Source organism: Amblyomma maculatum, chromosome 1 (genome assembly GCF_055883805.1).
Source record: "Amblyomma maculatum isolate TAMU_Amacu chromosome 1, ASM5588380v1, whole genome shotgun sequence".
Classification (NCBI taxonomy): domain Eukaryota; kingdom Metazoa; phylum Arthropoda; class Arachnida; order Ixodida; family Ixodidae; genus Amblyomma; species Amblyomma maculatum.
This window is the reverse complement of record NC_139344.1, coordinates 83,244,966-83,261,222: the sequence shown is the minus strand read 5'-3', so window position 1 is coordinate 83,261,222 and position 16,257 is coordinate 83,244,966.

Genomic DNA, 16,257 nt, shown 5'->3' with positions numbered 1-16,257 from the left:
ACGTCAAAAATGATTTCTTCTGAGCTGTCTGCTTAGACACATCCCCATCATGTCGTAGAATTTGAATGGCGTCTGTATATAAGTTATTTCATTGGTGTCCACAACACAAAGAAAACATAATGGGCTGATCGCAACTGTGTTTTTTGATGCAAAAAGAAAGCACGCAGTTATCCTGAATGCCTGAGAATTGTTGCTGTTTTCAGTGAAAAACTCATACAAATAGCTAGTTGACCAAGCATGAACATCCGCTATTCAGCCACACTGTTCTAGTAAGACCAGGGCGCATCTTTGTATGGTGCACAAGGACATCGCCTACTACGAAAAAGGAGACTGAAAGGGAAGTTTCTTGGCTTGTATGTAAGACGAATATCATTGAGTTTTCACTTGGCAGCTACTCATTTGGCTTTCTCGAATTAGCACGTTAATGAGATTTGTGAATACGTCAATAACAAGGCAATTTAAGCAAACAGAAATTCAGCGGGAAATATAACTAATCTAGGAGCCGCTCAAGAAGCACTATGTGTTGGCTGGATGCAGTCTCATTGCTAATTAGGCTGCAGGCGAAAATGTGAAGTACGTTACGACTTGCGTGGGCTCTGAAAGGTGCCGGTAAAGAAGATACGACACAAGAAAATGCTGGTATTTGCGTACTTTTTCCATTGAAACCTATCTCCTGTACGCTTCAGCCAGCATATTAGGCACGCATTGTACGAAAGCATGCTGTTGATATCTACGGTCTTTGCTACTTATGCCCGAAAGGCACTGTAGTGCCAATTAAGCCAGCTAGGAGCTTCCGTTGGTGTAAAGACCCGGAAGTTACGCCGTCCATTAATTGCCAGCCGTAGACGAGAGAAAGTTCGTGGCTCGTCGGCAAGTTAGACGCGCACATTAGCTGTCCCAAAGTCCGTTCCTACGCGAGATTTAGAAAAATATGCATGTATTTATTGTGGCTAAAAAATAAACTGCAAGAAGTGGACAGCTCTTGAAGTTGTCATCATTCCTCGCAAAACGCGTATTCTCCGTTACGTGTGTGGTACCTTTAGCTCGACGGGAAACTACAGCAATTTGATTGATTGATTGATTTTATTTCAGGGAGATAGTACAGGACATGTACGTCACAGCATCTGGATCCCTAACTAAATCTAGTAGGGATCCATAATACAATCAAGCCGCCCGCGAATATTCGCAAGGGCAATAAATAAAAATATATAAGCGATTTGATTTGGTTTATCATATTTAGACGAGCGTTATCTCGGTTTAGCATGGTTCAGCAAAGTCTCACTTGAAGCGTGTTGTGACCGATGCACACTGTGCTAGACGAATGCTGAGATCCACGAGTCTCTCGATGGCGACGCCCGGCGACTTAGCACTGGTTTCATCGATTATTGGAGCCATGCACTTCGCGGGCTTACGTTCACGGTCTAGTTGCAGTCTCGTCTTTTGTGCTTCGGGAGTTTCTGCATCTTTCTTCTCCTCCTTTTATTGCCGGTCCCTGGCTAACTTCCTGTTTTCGACGAGCTTTATCCGGAAGATGATCCGACTCCCCACTTGGCTTGCGATTCCTTCGCTTTGCAGCATTGTAAGCTTCACGGTTTTATGGACTCAGCTTTTCATCCATGACTGACTAAGCACTTGCTACGGCGCCTCTTTTATTAGTGAGATCACATTTTATGCATCAGATGATTACGTGTTCAGTGACGTCATATCACGCGCATGTCCTGCAGAAACAGTCAGTTTAATGACAAGATCAAAGTCAAAGGGCAAGGGTCATATGCCAAGGTCAAAGGCTAAGGTATATCGTCATAGCTGCGACCGATAATTGATACTACTGTGTCAGACTTAGTTGCTAAACGATGTGTACTTGCTTGGTCGACCTTGAGTATGAGCTGAATGTCACTGGTTGGAACAACACGCTGAGCGACTTTTGCACTGAGCAGAGCTAACGCTGTAATGATATATCTCTGAATGGGGTACAGAAAAAGATTATTGTATCAAACCGGAATGGTTGTGTGGCCATGTGAAAGCTCAGCTTGAGTCCGAGGGGACGTAAATTCGCCATTATCATTGGAATACGTTTAATCAGTTTCCTCAACATACAGCACGCTATCCGCGCGGCGTCATGCCGGACCGTTATAGCGTCTTCTACAGCATGATGACGCTATCTCACCGCTGTTCTGAAAATGCACCTTTCTTGTAGCACAGCCAAGCGGGGCCTCTCATCGCCTTCATCAATTGAAATAACAAGTGTCCCAAAAGTAAATGGAACACCGAGAGACAGAAAACCCTACTGCTTCGTCCTGGCGGTTCATACGGGGAACATCAGCAGTATGCGCTCTTGAACATTGCGATGACTGCGGCTACGGTTGTCCGCGACGCGGAACGCTGTAGGGAGTGTCGGCACCTCCTATCCTTGCGTGTGCACGTAGTTGAGGGTATGTGTTGTATGGTTTATGGGGTTTAGCGACTGGGTATAGACGCCGTAATGGAGGGCTCCGGAAATTTCGATCACCAGGGGTCCTTTAACGTGCACTGACATCGTACAACACACGTGCGTCTTGCTTTTCGCTTTCATCGAAAAGTGGCCGCCGCGGTCGGGATTCGATCCCGGATCCTTGGGCACAGCAGTTGAGCGCCCTAACCCCTGCACCACCGCGACGGGAAAAAGAAAAACACAACAACTTTATTTTATTCGGCAGGGTGTTGAAATACCCGCAAAACCTGTTTGGAAATGCATTTATGCTAGTTTCCAGGGCACTTACGAAGGCAAGCAGTTTCACAAATTGTTTCGCCTAAACACGTGGGGTGGTATAGTGTTATAAAGACTTTGCTGCACTGCTCCCCGAAGAAAGCTGTAAAAGCAGGCTGCCTTTCTACAGCAGACGTCCGAGATTTTTCAGCGAGTGCATAGATACTTTAAATCAATTTTTACCACAAATAAAATATGTTTGCTGTGATCGCCTTTCCTTGCCTTGAATGTGCACGATGTGTTCTTGAGGCTTAATTTTGACGCCTAATTGCAAGTACAAGAAAAATAACAACTTGGAAAACACTTAAGCTAAGCTGAATTTTTCGACGCGACAGTTTTGAAGAGCTCCACGGCAGCTTGTGGCACCCTTTTCAGATCTTTGACAGGTATTGAGCCACTTCAGTGCCAAAATTAGCAAACATTCTAATCCCGGTCATAATAGCGAAGCCTCCTCTGGATAATGGACCACGTGATGTGACACACTCTCTCACGAGGCCTCCTTTTGACCACATCCAACGAATGTGCGTCGGTGCCCTATAGGCAGTGTCAAGGATGTAACGGCCACATCGGAGTAGATAATGGTAAAACGCAAGAGATATACTATAGTCACAATGTAAAGGAGCGAAGAATTTGTGAGCAAATAAGCCGGTGAACAACCAGTTAGTTTGGAGCATAAGCGGAGGGTACATTTTCAAAAGTTTAGTCCTGGCTCTTTATTGCCAACGGGACGAAAAAAAATAATGTAGTACGCATCTTTATAAATAGTAGACGAAATGCAGCCCGCATGTCGCAAAGAGTAGAAACGGGATATCGTTTCACTGAAGGAGGGAAACTTTTCTTTGGTGAAATCCAGAGATATAGTGAATAAAAAAACTGAGTTGTCTCTGACGAAATCTTTAGCCATAGCAGCGCTCCATTTCTGTCGCAAATGACAATAATGTGAGCACCGAGACCCGCTGTGTTTTCAAAAGCCCCCATTAGTGTAGAAACTGACTCGTGATCGAAGGGTGAGGGCTTTTTTTTTTTTCACTACTTAATTGCCAAATTTACTTTTGGTCTATATTAAGTTACTTCACATATTTATAAGCAGGTAAATGAAGGGGAAATGAGGGTGCTCGTTATAATACATGAAGGAAAGAAGCCAACAGTCGGCGAGGCCATTGGGGATTGTAGCTTTTTTTTTTTTTTTTATCGGAGGTCGTGGGTTTGGTTCCCACCATCGGCACGTTGTTTTTTCTTCTACTTTGTGTTTAATTATCTTTCCCTTAAACAGTTTACAGTAATTATTTCTGTGATTATCCAAGTAATAATTAAAAAAAAAAAACAAAGTACAACCCCAATGCTTCCATTGGCCTCGCCGACTGTTGACTTCTTTCCTTCATGTAATATAACGAGCACCCTCATTTCCCCTTCATTTATCTGCTTGTAGCATACGGGGGTCTCGGTTCTGGCAATTTTGAAGCCATAGGTAGCGTAAGAGGGTTCTAGCACAGCTTTCACCCTCGCTCTTGATCACGTTCTACGTGACGCTGGCGGTAACACAGGACGTTCCACGTCCGCTGCTATGGTTGAGGGTGGCGCTGGTGAACACACTCAAAGTTCGTATGCAGACAACATTAATACCCAAGAAAGTAGCAGGGGGGACAGCGGCCGATGCAGCTCAGTTAGAAGAGCACCGGACGCGATATTCGGAGGTCGTGGGTTCGGTTCCCACCATCGGCACGTTGTTTTTTCTTCTACTTTATGTTTAATTATCTTTCCCCTAAACAGATTACCTTACTAATTTCTGTGATTATCCATGTAATAATTAAATAAAAACAAATTACAATCCCCAATGCTTCAATTGGCCTCGCCGACTGTTGGCTTCTTTCCTTCACATATTTATGTAGTATGAGGACGTTTGACATATTGCGACCTTATAATAGCAATTGATATGAAGCTTCAAGTAGTCGAAATACTACAGCTACCCGTCTTAAAACTTGCCCTCTAGACGAATCTGGATTTTGAAGCAAGAGCTTCACTACGCTAAGTGCTTCCGTGCTTGGTGTGTCTGATAACTTGACCTACAAGTGACCTTGACAGGTAATGCGCCTTTCCTTTCTTATAGACTAATTTACAATTGAAGCGAAAGCCTCATTACAATAGGTAGAGCCAGACTTCACGTGGCACTAAATTTGACCTTCAAGTGATCTTGACCTAATTAAGTGCGAATGTTCACGACTCCGCGGTGTCACCCAAAAGTATACCGCGCCTTTTCTTTTCCCACAACCTAACTTAAACGGGGAGGCAGCCTTGCGTTGTGCGATGTCAGCGCATGGCCCCCAGGTGGCCGAAATTACTTCGCAGCCCTCCACTATAGGACCTTTTTTCACTCTTTCCGCTTTCACTCCCATCTTTCTCTCTTCCCTCAAGTCTGACAGAAACTGCGCTTTTCTTTTCTTATAAACCAATTTACACTTAACAAGAAAAAATATGAAAACATGGCTTTGACCTGGTTAGGTGCAGGTGTCCGCCATTCTGAGGGGTCCACCTGAAAGTATAAGACGTCTTCATTTCCCCAAAACCGAACTTAAAAATTACGAAAAAATCGCGGATTGAAACGGCAGTCTTATAGAAGTTATCCCCGCAACACTCACAGCTTACGCTCTATCACTAGGTTCAAGCTAGGCAGGGTGCCCCCTTTAAAAAAAAAAAAAAAAAGAAAGGATGAAAAAAAAAACGCTCTTGCCACCCTTCCCCCCCCCCCCCACACACACACATTACATCATAAAAAATTTTTGGATGAAATTAAGACCACTTAAGACCAATAATTAGCAGTATGGTATGCTCTATTAAGAATAACACACCACTACGCAATACGGCACTGCTTCCGCATCGCCTTGTCAACATTATGCACGCTTCAGGATACTTAAGGACCCCCTAATGTTTGTATTTTCTTGTAACGTGTTAATTTGTACGCAATCAATAAAAAAGGCTTCTTACGCGAGCAAGGGGAATTTTCAAAAACATTTCTTCTCTGAGGTGCGCACTTCCGGCAGGAGAGGATATAATGCTCTACGTTTTCCACTTCCTCGATTGGTTTTTCGCTTACACAGAACGGTCTTTCCTCGTCGTCGTCAATTGTTTTTTTTTTTTTTTTTTTTTTTTTTTTTCAGTTTCACTACAATATATATAATTTTTCGGCAACCCAAGAAAAAAAAGACGTTGTTCTCTTCGTCTTCTTCTTTTTTTTCTTTTTTTTTTCTTGTTTACTGAAGCTATGGTTTCTTTGCCCCTTTACTGAAAACGCCGCCCTTGTAGCTTTAAATGAGATGGGCCGGGAACACTACATAGAGGACACTGCACAATCAGAGCGCACAGATTGATTTCCAACGCTTCTAGGCAAACTAAATAGGAACAATGTGGTTTCGCTAAGCGCCGTTTTGTCGTTGAAGCGAGCTAACACAGTGCATGTTTAGAACCCTTCGAGACTCGTAGAAGTCTCTTTCAGTTCCTAGTAATGAAGTGACCGCAGAACATGTTCTTTTGCGCTGTCTTCTAATTCACTTGGTGATTTATTTATGCATAACTGGATATATCTGTAACCCAGCTATTGACAAGTATCTACTGCACAACATAATTTCTTCGCAACTTGAGTTTCTCATTGAAAAAAAAAGAAAAAGCCTCTTAGCTGCTGCGGTGTAAGTCCAGTTGGCTGTGGATGCAATGACAATGCTTTATTTTTATTTTTCAATGTTTATATATTTATTGTGTGCCTGTTTTAGGGAAAACTGATCTGAGTTTAAGTGTCCTAATGACTGCAGAATATAACATTTTAGCCATATTTAATCTTCAATTTCTTCTTGACCTTATCGCCCCACTTAACTCTTGCTGCTCAGCGGTGCCATCACTTTTTCTCAGTGCCTTGAGTCCAGCTATCAGTCGCTGTACGCAATCCCTGCGCATGTATGCATAAGCTTTGCGCTCCACGTACTTTTTTCTGAGAGAGCATTCGTACACATCCAGCATTATCAGACTAAAATCCACAGTAGTGGAGGAGCTTGTGTTTGCCAATGTTTGGGAGCGAATATTCACGCTGATCAGACGTCTTGCATCTCATTCGTGCAAACTCCTTTCTTTCAGGCTCACTTTCGCACCTGTGCTTTGAGGCACCAGATTTCGTGCGCCAGACAAATGTTTCCTCTCTCAGTTTCCTTTCAGGTGTGATAAAATTATGAACATCGACCTTAGCTGATTCAACATTTGTTATCAGCGACTATCCATCCACCAGACAACACCCATTTACTACAGTGAAGTCAATTATTGGGGACAAAGGCTGAAAGTGCTTCATATCGATTTTGTAGGTTAAGGAGGAGGGTATGTCTAAATAAGGCCAAGATACCTAGCAATCTTCACAGAATCGGAAATTTGTTTTTTTTTTTCATTTCCTTTTTCCTCTCTCACTTCTATTGAAGTTATTGGCCGAATAAATCGGTTGACCGCTCTCTCTCTCAAGCACTACATTGTGCACGCAAACGAATTTTTCCTAGACGGCAAGAATTCTACAAACGCCAAAAAGCAGATTACACTGCATCTTGGACAACACAACATCACGTCTGCAAATGGGCAGACAAAAATCTTGGGGGCACAGATTTCTAGTTGCAACAGTCCTCGTAAATGGATTCGTACATTGCAACGTAACTGGACCCCGATGTTGCATATGATTCGCCGGATTTCAAACAAATACGGTGGAGCCCGGCAAAAATCGTGCCAAACACTGTCTAGAGCGGTTGCTGTAGGCAGGATTCTGTACGGGGCACCTGTCTATGAGTTTTCTAATCGCGACGTTAAAGACATCGAAAAGCTACACAGGGCCACTCTTCGCACCATTACTGGGCTTCCTAAGCACACGAGAAATGAAGAGCTGCTTAAAATGGTCAGCATACCACCCATACAAGACATTATAAGAGAAGCAAAAATAAGAATGCGATCCCGACTGGAAAACACGACCCAAGGGCAGCAGATCATGGCATGGGACAACCGAATCAACATTGCTCCGAGGCCCCTGGGGACAGACACTTCACCCCCGTGGGAGGCGCCGGTAATCGCGCTAAGGCCACAACGACCTATTAGTAGGCGTAATGTGGTAGCTAGGCAACTTTTAGCACAGAGAACTGCCCTCACGAGACCACTCAATACAATAGACATCTACACTGACGCTGCAATTAGAAATGAAAGGGTGAGTGTGGCATGGGTGTGTGTGCCAGCGCCTCAGCACAACGGACAGCACACGTGCCACCTACCTGGAGGAACAATTTTACACTCCGAGTTGCTTGCCATATGGGGAGCCATAAATACTATTACGACCGCTGCAGCCAGAAAAGATAACTTCAATGGTTATCGAATTTTAACCAAATCATATGCAGCGATTGCAGAGCTGACGGCACCAACTACAGACGACGCAGTGGCCAAGGACATCAGAAAGAGGCTGAAGGGAATGCGGGAAGTTGGAATAGAAATTCAAATTATATGGACACCGGGACATACTGGCACGGACGGGGGAAACGCAGCCGCGCAAGCGGCCGCCGCGCAAGAGGGTGGGCTTGCTTAAACGTACATTGCCCCACACCCCAACTCCATGCCTAAACCGATAGACTTAAATCCTTACCAAACAATGCTCACTAAAGGCTCCTCTGGCAGATCGATGATGCACTACGTACGCACCAAAATAAAACACGACAGTAAGCTTAGATTACATGAAGCGACACCAACGCCGGTGTTTGAGGACACGAAAGGGCTCACTCGACCACAAGAAATATTTCTCAACAAAGTAATAACAAACGCTGCTTACACACCGCACATACTTGACAAGTGGTTTCTCCGAAGACACGAAACACTCAAACACAACATATGCACGCACTGTCAGGAACAGTGTACAGCAGACCTAGAACATCTTATATGGCAATGTCCATCGTTTTCACAAGGAAGAAACAAAATTACGCATATTCCACACGACGACATGCCCACATTAGCAGGTAAGGTTACATCAAGCACCGAAATACAACACTCCATTGCTACATACGGCAGTGAGAGCGGCCTGCTTCGAGTAGTGTGAGAGAGGTCGACTTAGAGCGCGAAGATCGGCCGCATGGCAAGCAACAAGCAACAGCTTGAAGAACCGTTAAGACGAAGAAGTTACACTCCCATCCCTCCTAACTCCCCAAGAACCCAAACAGCGGCCGAGAGCCATCCCTTCCTTTCAATAAAGGCTTCATTCATTCATTCCTGACAACTGAAAGCTGGCTTCACGGCAAGAACACTATTATTGTGAGAAAAACAGCTTTAAAACTGTTTTGAAGAAAAAGCTTCACTACGCCAGCTCGTTGAGCCGTCAGCGTCACGAAGGTTTTCACCTTCAAGTGACCTTGACAGATACTGAGCTTTTCCTTTCTTATAAACCAATTTACAACGGAAGCGAAACCTTCGCTGCACCAGGTACAGCAGATCATCGTGTGACACTAAATTTGCCCTTCAAGTGACCAAGACCTAATTAAGTGTGGGTGTCCACGATTTCGTGGTGTTCACCCAAATGCATACTGAGCCTTCCTTTTCCCAAAACCTAACTTAAACAGAGAGGAAACCCTGGGTTGTGCGATGTCCGCACTCTTTAAAGTCCCAGAGGTGGCCAAATTACTCCGTAGCCTTCAACAACGGGAGGTTTTCTCTCCGCTTCCACTTCCATCTTCCTTCTCTCAAGTCTGGCAGATACTGCGCCTTTATTTTCTAGTACACTAATGTAAAATATCCGGGAAAAAAATTAGGTGTAGGTGTCCACAATTCCGCGGCGTCCACGCAAAAGTACAAGACTCCTTCATTTTCCCAAAAACTGAATTTAAATATAAAGTATGAAAATAAAACTCTTATTGAAAAGCGAGTGTTAAAGAGGCTGCCACAGCTTTCGCTCTATACCACTAGGATGAATCTATGCTTAACCTCCTTCCCCCCCCCTCCTCCCAATTTTTTTTATAAAATAGGTATTGGAGGGGGTGGCATTTTGTTAGTCGTAATGTGATTCTTGGTGCAAGAGCTTTAAAAATATGCTTGGATCTTTTATCTGCTTCAATTTTTATTTCAAAAAGATAAATGATGACAAAGGATTTTCTATAAAGAAATAGGTGTTTAAGCGGGGCCATAGTATCACATGAACCAGGGTAGTGTTTCGAAAGAGCCCCACGGGACACGCGAATACCATTGCAAGTTAATCCTCATCCCGGTTCCCTCATCACCGCATTTTTGTTTTCCATCGATGACTTAGGACTTACGAAGTTCGCAATTTATTCTGCATTAGAACTTGCGTGGTATTCGAGGAGGCTCTATAACGACACGTGACCTGACAAACGTCGTCCTATAACCATATCTGAGCCCTCTGCCAATCTCTTTTTGTTATACACTTACACCCAAATAGTGAACCAAACGAGTTTTCTCAAAGCAGCTCTTATCATGTATACCTGGAATCATTTGGCGCAAGGCTTCGGCTGGATTCCCATGGTGCGTATGACCTCAATGTCGAGGTGCGTGTGTCGGTCGCTCAGAGAGACATGTAGCTCATCTAGAATGGTGAGGCGAGCGCCTGGTGACTCACGAGCTGTCCGGGTCCCAGAGACGAAGTTGGCGAATACGCCGCCATCGGCCATGACCCCGAGCGAAAGCATCCATGTGGCACTGTCTCCGGTCCTGCTTCCTTTTCCGTCGGACGATACGTTGCTGGCCTGCACCGTCAGGTAGCTCAACTCCTCGGGGGCCACCTCTCACTTTGGTACACTTTGAAGGTCGACGAGCCTTTTTTTGCGAAAGGCCAGCCGCTTCTTCTGGTCTGCATAGGCGAACGGCCTTTTTCAAACGCGGTGCCTCCTCAGTACGACACTGCGCCCGCATCATCCCCACGCTTAGCCACCTTATGTCAACTGCAGAACAAAATCGCCTCACAGCTATGGCCGTCTCCACAACTTTTGAATCTCGTCTGGCTTGACGTTTCGCTCCCAATTACGACCGATCGGCTTTGAAACAGCCACCTACTACAATAAATTAATGAATTCAATAGCATTACAAGCCCAAATGGAAGAAAAACGCAGTGTCTCAAAATGTGGCCTCATGAAGCCACCTGTCAAGAGCCACTCGCCACTATCAATTAAATCAGTTAACTACAACGCATTGAAATTGAAGTAAACGTAAACGAGCGGCTACCTGCTACGGCTGGTGGTGTCAAAGCAGAGAAATGAACTGCCTCACTGGCTGGTGCTCGAGGAGGAGGCAGGTAACATGGCTGATTGGGGATGAGATGGTGGTTTGTATGGCGTCAGGGGTTATGCTACTCACCGAGTAGCTAGGGCCTCTGGGAGATGGGATTTAGGCGGTGGGATGGCCGAGCATTGATTGGTGGGCGGCTTGTATGACGTCACCAGACCGCGTGGCATGATGTAGCAGGAGGAGCGCTGGCATGCTCAAGGCCGATGGCTTATTTGTCGCTGAGTCGTGTGAAGTTATGAGACCATGTGATATGGCTATGTTTGCAGGTGCAGAGAGAGAAAAGCTTGGTTGCTTCCCCCTATAAGGACTAAAAGTAACAAGAGCAATAAGAAAAATTGCGTAGGTTCATCCCGGTTAAACCTAGCTATCCAAGCGTAAACCTTGACGCACTTGCACCGGCACGCACCTCATCCATAGCGAGACTCAGCAGCCAAGCTCCGGCGAAGAAGTTGTTAAACCCCCCGCTTAGGCACGTGGTTGCTGCGCGTTAAAAAACTCCTGGTAGCTGAAATTTCTCCAGCTATACAGCGTCTCTCGGCTCAAAGATCCCACACGCAAGTGAATTGCCTTGGGAATTGTGATGCGAAGAGTAGAGCTTTCGGTCTAAATGTGGCGATGAGCACGTCATGCTGCAATAAGAGAAACCTGCAGCAGCAACATCCCTCTAATGATGTCGCATTCCACCCTAAAGGTCAATTACGCGTCCTCACAATTTTTCACACTCATTTTTCTTTCTTAGCATTATTTCCGTACGCCTTGTGGCACATTTCGCATGAGGACCAGCTTATTACATTGGTTTAAAAAGATTTCTTCCATGACATCCCTTCAAGAACTCTCGAAGAAGGCCTGCACGAAAGAGGAGGGAAGACCCTCATTCACTATCTCCGAACACTTAGAAGTGTAATTAAGGATAGGATTAGAAGCCATGTAGAATACTTCTAAAGAAAGCACCCATTCGTCATCACCATTACCATAAGCCGTAAATGGAAACAAGTCAAGGGCTTCTTCATTCATAATTTCAAAACTGAAGCAGAAATCTCAGCGTTTTGACGCGCCAGCATTACTGGCCGCAGTAAGTGATTTTGACTACTTTGAAATATTTGGCATGATATTCAGGCGGTGGAAAAAATTACCCCCCCCGCCCCCCCCCCCCAAAAAAAAAAAAACAAAAAAAAACAAAGCTACGTCGAAGCGGATTCGAAACCATGAATTTTTAATAGCAAGCGAATGGCTGCGCCGTGTTACATAACGGTTGGTTTGTGGGGTTCAACATCCCAAAGCAAGTTAGGCTATGAGAGACGCCGTAGTGGAGGACTCCGGAAATTTCGACCATCTGGGGTTCTTTAACGTGCACTGACATCGCACAGCACACGGGCGCCTCGCTTTTCGCCTCCATCGAAAAGCGGCCGCTGAGGCCGGGATTCGATCCCGCATCCTTGGGAACAGTAGTCCAGCGTCGTAACCACTGAGCCACCCCTGCGGGATTGTTACTGGAAGGATGTGTGGGTGAACCTCATTTGTGCATGTTAGTGAGTGATAGAAAGGCGCTATCGCGTAATATGAGTGATATGACGCTTGTTCAGACGACGATCAAAATAGAGAATAATAAACTTGCTTTGTGCAGTGGCGTCGTTGCACAGACGTTGTCTTTCAGGCTGTAAATATTGTCACGGGCCACAAAACAGTGTTCGTCTGTGGGAATGGGAATAAAAGCTACAAAAGAAGAATAATGCAGTATGGAACAAGAAGGTGGGAGCGGAGGTGGTTAAAGAGGATTTAAGGGTTATTAAAATGAGAGTGTTTGCAATGACCAACAAAAAGTGTTTGCAGTGGTTTGAAAAATAGTGAAACAGTCATTAGTGCTGTGTTCTTAGCTGCATTGAGTTTCATTGCGCAAAAGGGACTAAGGCTATAAAGTGCCAAACACAATGTTAGAATCTGATGTTAGAGGCAACAGAAAGAATAAAGTACGGATAGCTAAGAGCGTTGGCTTTCTGCCATGACGACGATCATAAAGCGAAACAGTACAACAAAACGAAGGAAAATAAGAAGAAAACATACAGGAGCGATACTGGGATCACCGTTCATATCCTAACCACCCTAAATTATACATGGCTACAGATGCATGCGCATAGACCACCAGGACAACAGAACAGACATAATATAAACATCCATCTGCCTTCATCATCGAACAATATTCTATCCACTGCGAACTGCATGTAATTATGTATTCAGTTAGCGTATTCATATCACATTACGCATTAATTCCACAGCCGGATATGCTATGTCGGCTAAAAGTATATGTTGCTGAAGCTGCCGCTTCACTTACCGAGAGTCGTAAACTACTGCTGACGTAGCTAACAAACAAGAAAAAAAAAAGATTAAGCAGGGGATATACACTTCATGGTGAATGTTAGCGTGGTTTACTGTCAGTGATTTGAACAATAAGCACAAAGAGAAAGAGGCGGTCTGCATCGCGATAACAAAATTAAAACAGACGGCTTACATTGAATATGCTCTAATCCTCAGCTCGTCAGAAGTCTGACGAGAGCTTACTCTTGTATTATTAAGCTAGAAGGGAACTTCGTTCAAAAGCGTTTCGAGCTATTCCACTTTCCTTAACGTTGCTTGGACCAGAGCTGAGGTCGTATGCCCGAAGGACGAGGGATAATGCCAAGTTTATAGAGGCACTGATAGGAGATAGGAAAATAAATGGGGGGAAGGGGGGGGGGGGGGGAGGCCAGTGGTGCTGCAGCAATAAAGGCATTGAGAGCATCCGAGGCTCGGTTCTGGCGCTTAAGTATTTTAAATATCAAAGAATATGTTAATTATAACAGGAAGCTATAAATCTGAGGCTTCATTTTAAACGCACCGAAAACTTGAGGTTTGAAATCTGGCAGCTGTTTCATAGAATGATGCCAGTGATGCTGAAATTAGAAAGCACTACTGCTGGTATAGGAGGAGGAAAATTTGCCTCTTTGTCTTTTTTAAATAAAAATTCCTGGAAAGTCGTTGTTCCCATGACTTCATTTCCACTCCTCGCCTTTCCTGCTATTTTGTATACTTGTGCTATAATAAACATGCAGTAGCATGATCACATTAATTGGGGCTATAACTAAAACAGCCGAAACATGTTGAAGCGAAGGTATATATAAGCAATAATTCTACTGTCATGATCTTCAAAAAACCGCGTGCAATACGTGGGACAGCCTCAAAAGGAACACAACTGCATCAACTAAGCCATATTAAGCAGCCGTACGACTATCAAGTTTGCATCCAACTTCGTTGCAAAGGTACAGGGTTAATCATACTTAGCGGGAACGTGGCTCCGCAATGCTGTTCACGTGCGCAGCGCCATTGCTCCCAAACCGGTAGAGAATATGAAAAGTGGCAGACGATACGAAGCGCTGCCTCGAGATGCATGTTTTGGTGCGCCACTCGCTTTGCTTGGCGACCGGGTTAGGTGCAAGTTTCGCTCTGGAGGTGCGCGACCACACAAAGTCGTATTTCCGCTAAGTGCGATACACCCTTTGCGTTAATGTATTTGATATTTGCAACAATTTTCGGCTTTCAAAAGAAACTTTCCTCGTGATACAATCATCACTGAAGGAAAAATCTCACTGAAGGAAAAGAAAGACACCGCCAAAGTCTCCTCCATGGAAGGCTTAAAACAGGAAAATTAATATATTGTATACTGTCAAAGCAACGTCGAAGATTACGGCACAAAACAGTTGGATTCCGCTTCTTTCAATTCAATTCATCTCGCTATCTTTACTCAATCTTCTATTCGGCCCCCAGGCAACCTTAACCCATTTCCAAACAAGGTGCGGCTGATACCAACCAAGGTAGAAGACGCGTTGATGACGCTAGCCGTCAGACTGATCCCCTTAGTTTGATCACAGTCTACGCAGATGATTCGCGACCTCCGCGGGTCGGTGCTACTGCTTATGACATCGAGCGTGACGGTGAGGTGACGACATACATGGGTTCCGTCATGCTTTTTCATGCGTCACTCAATTAACCGAGTTTCTTCATGAGATAGCGGCCGCTCTTCATGACCGAAACAGCATTGACTGTTTTCCTTGATTTTAGTAAGGCGTTTGATGTTGCCCCGCCCGATTTGTTAATAGAAAAACTCCATGAGTGCAAAGTGGATAACAAGGTTATACGCTGGATACGGGAATACCTGTCCTTTCGCAAACAGTACGTTGTCCTCAACGGCTACCAATCCGCATGCACTGATGTCACGTGCGGAGTCCCTCAGGGCTCCGTGCTTGGCGCCTTGTTGTTTTTACTTCACGTGAATGATGTTATTGTGCAGAGTGGCCTGCACTGTGCGTATTTTTGCGGACGATTGTGTCTTGTATAAAACAAGTCCGAACAGTTATGATTCCAGGATTCTACAGAAAGATGTTGATTCAATTGTCGATTGGTGCCGGATGTGGAAAATGGACATTAACTCGAACAAAATCGTACACGTGTCTTTTTCAAGATATGTTCAAATGCCTGACTTTTCTTGCACCATTGACGGTGTGTTAATAAAAACTGTGTACGAATTTGAATACCTGGGTGTAATCCTGACATCAGATTTACCTTGGAACAAACACGTTGACTACATAGTGCCGAAAAGTGCAAAAATGCTTGAGTTCCTGTATCGCAATTTCAAAACCATTCCCCGTACTCTGAAAGGAAGACTTTATTTCTCGAGTGTTCTGTCCATTTTAGAGCACGCGTGCGCGGTGTGGGATCCTGACACCGCAACATTAAGAACGAAACTTTAACTTGTACAGAACCGAGCTGCCCGTTTTGTTCTAGGTAATTATAATAGGAATCTGAGCATTACAAGTGCTAAGCAAAGTTTTGGATCACAAGAGCTGAGTCATAGAAGGAAATGTCTGCGCCTTAAGTTATTACATAATATATTTCACGATTGCACTGGTATCACAAAATTAAATTACCTTCAGACCCCAAGCTATGTATCGCAAAGAAGAGACCACCCAAAAATATCAGACCATTTCAATGTAAAACTAATTATTTTAAACATTCTTTCTTTCCGAGAATGCTGGAGGAGTGGAATAATTTGCCAGCTTCTGTGGCTTCTATTTGAAGTAATGACGATTTTTTTTTTGCGCTGAAAGCTTAATGTTTTATTTCCTTTTTTAGTTCCGTTTCTTGTTATTTATCTTAAAGCAGTGTTTTAAAGCATAGCTGTCCTGTGTGCCGCG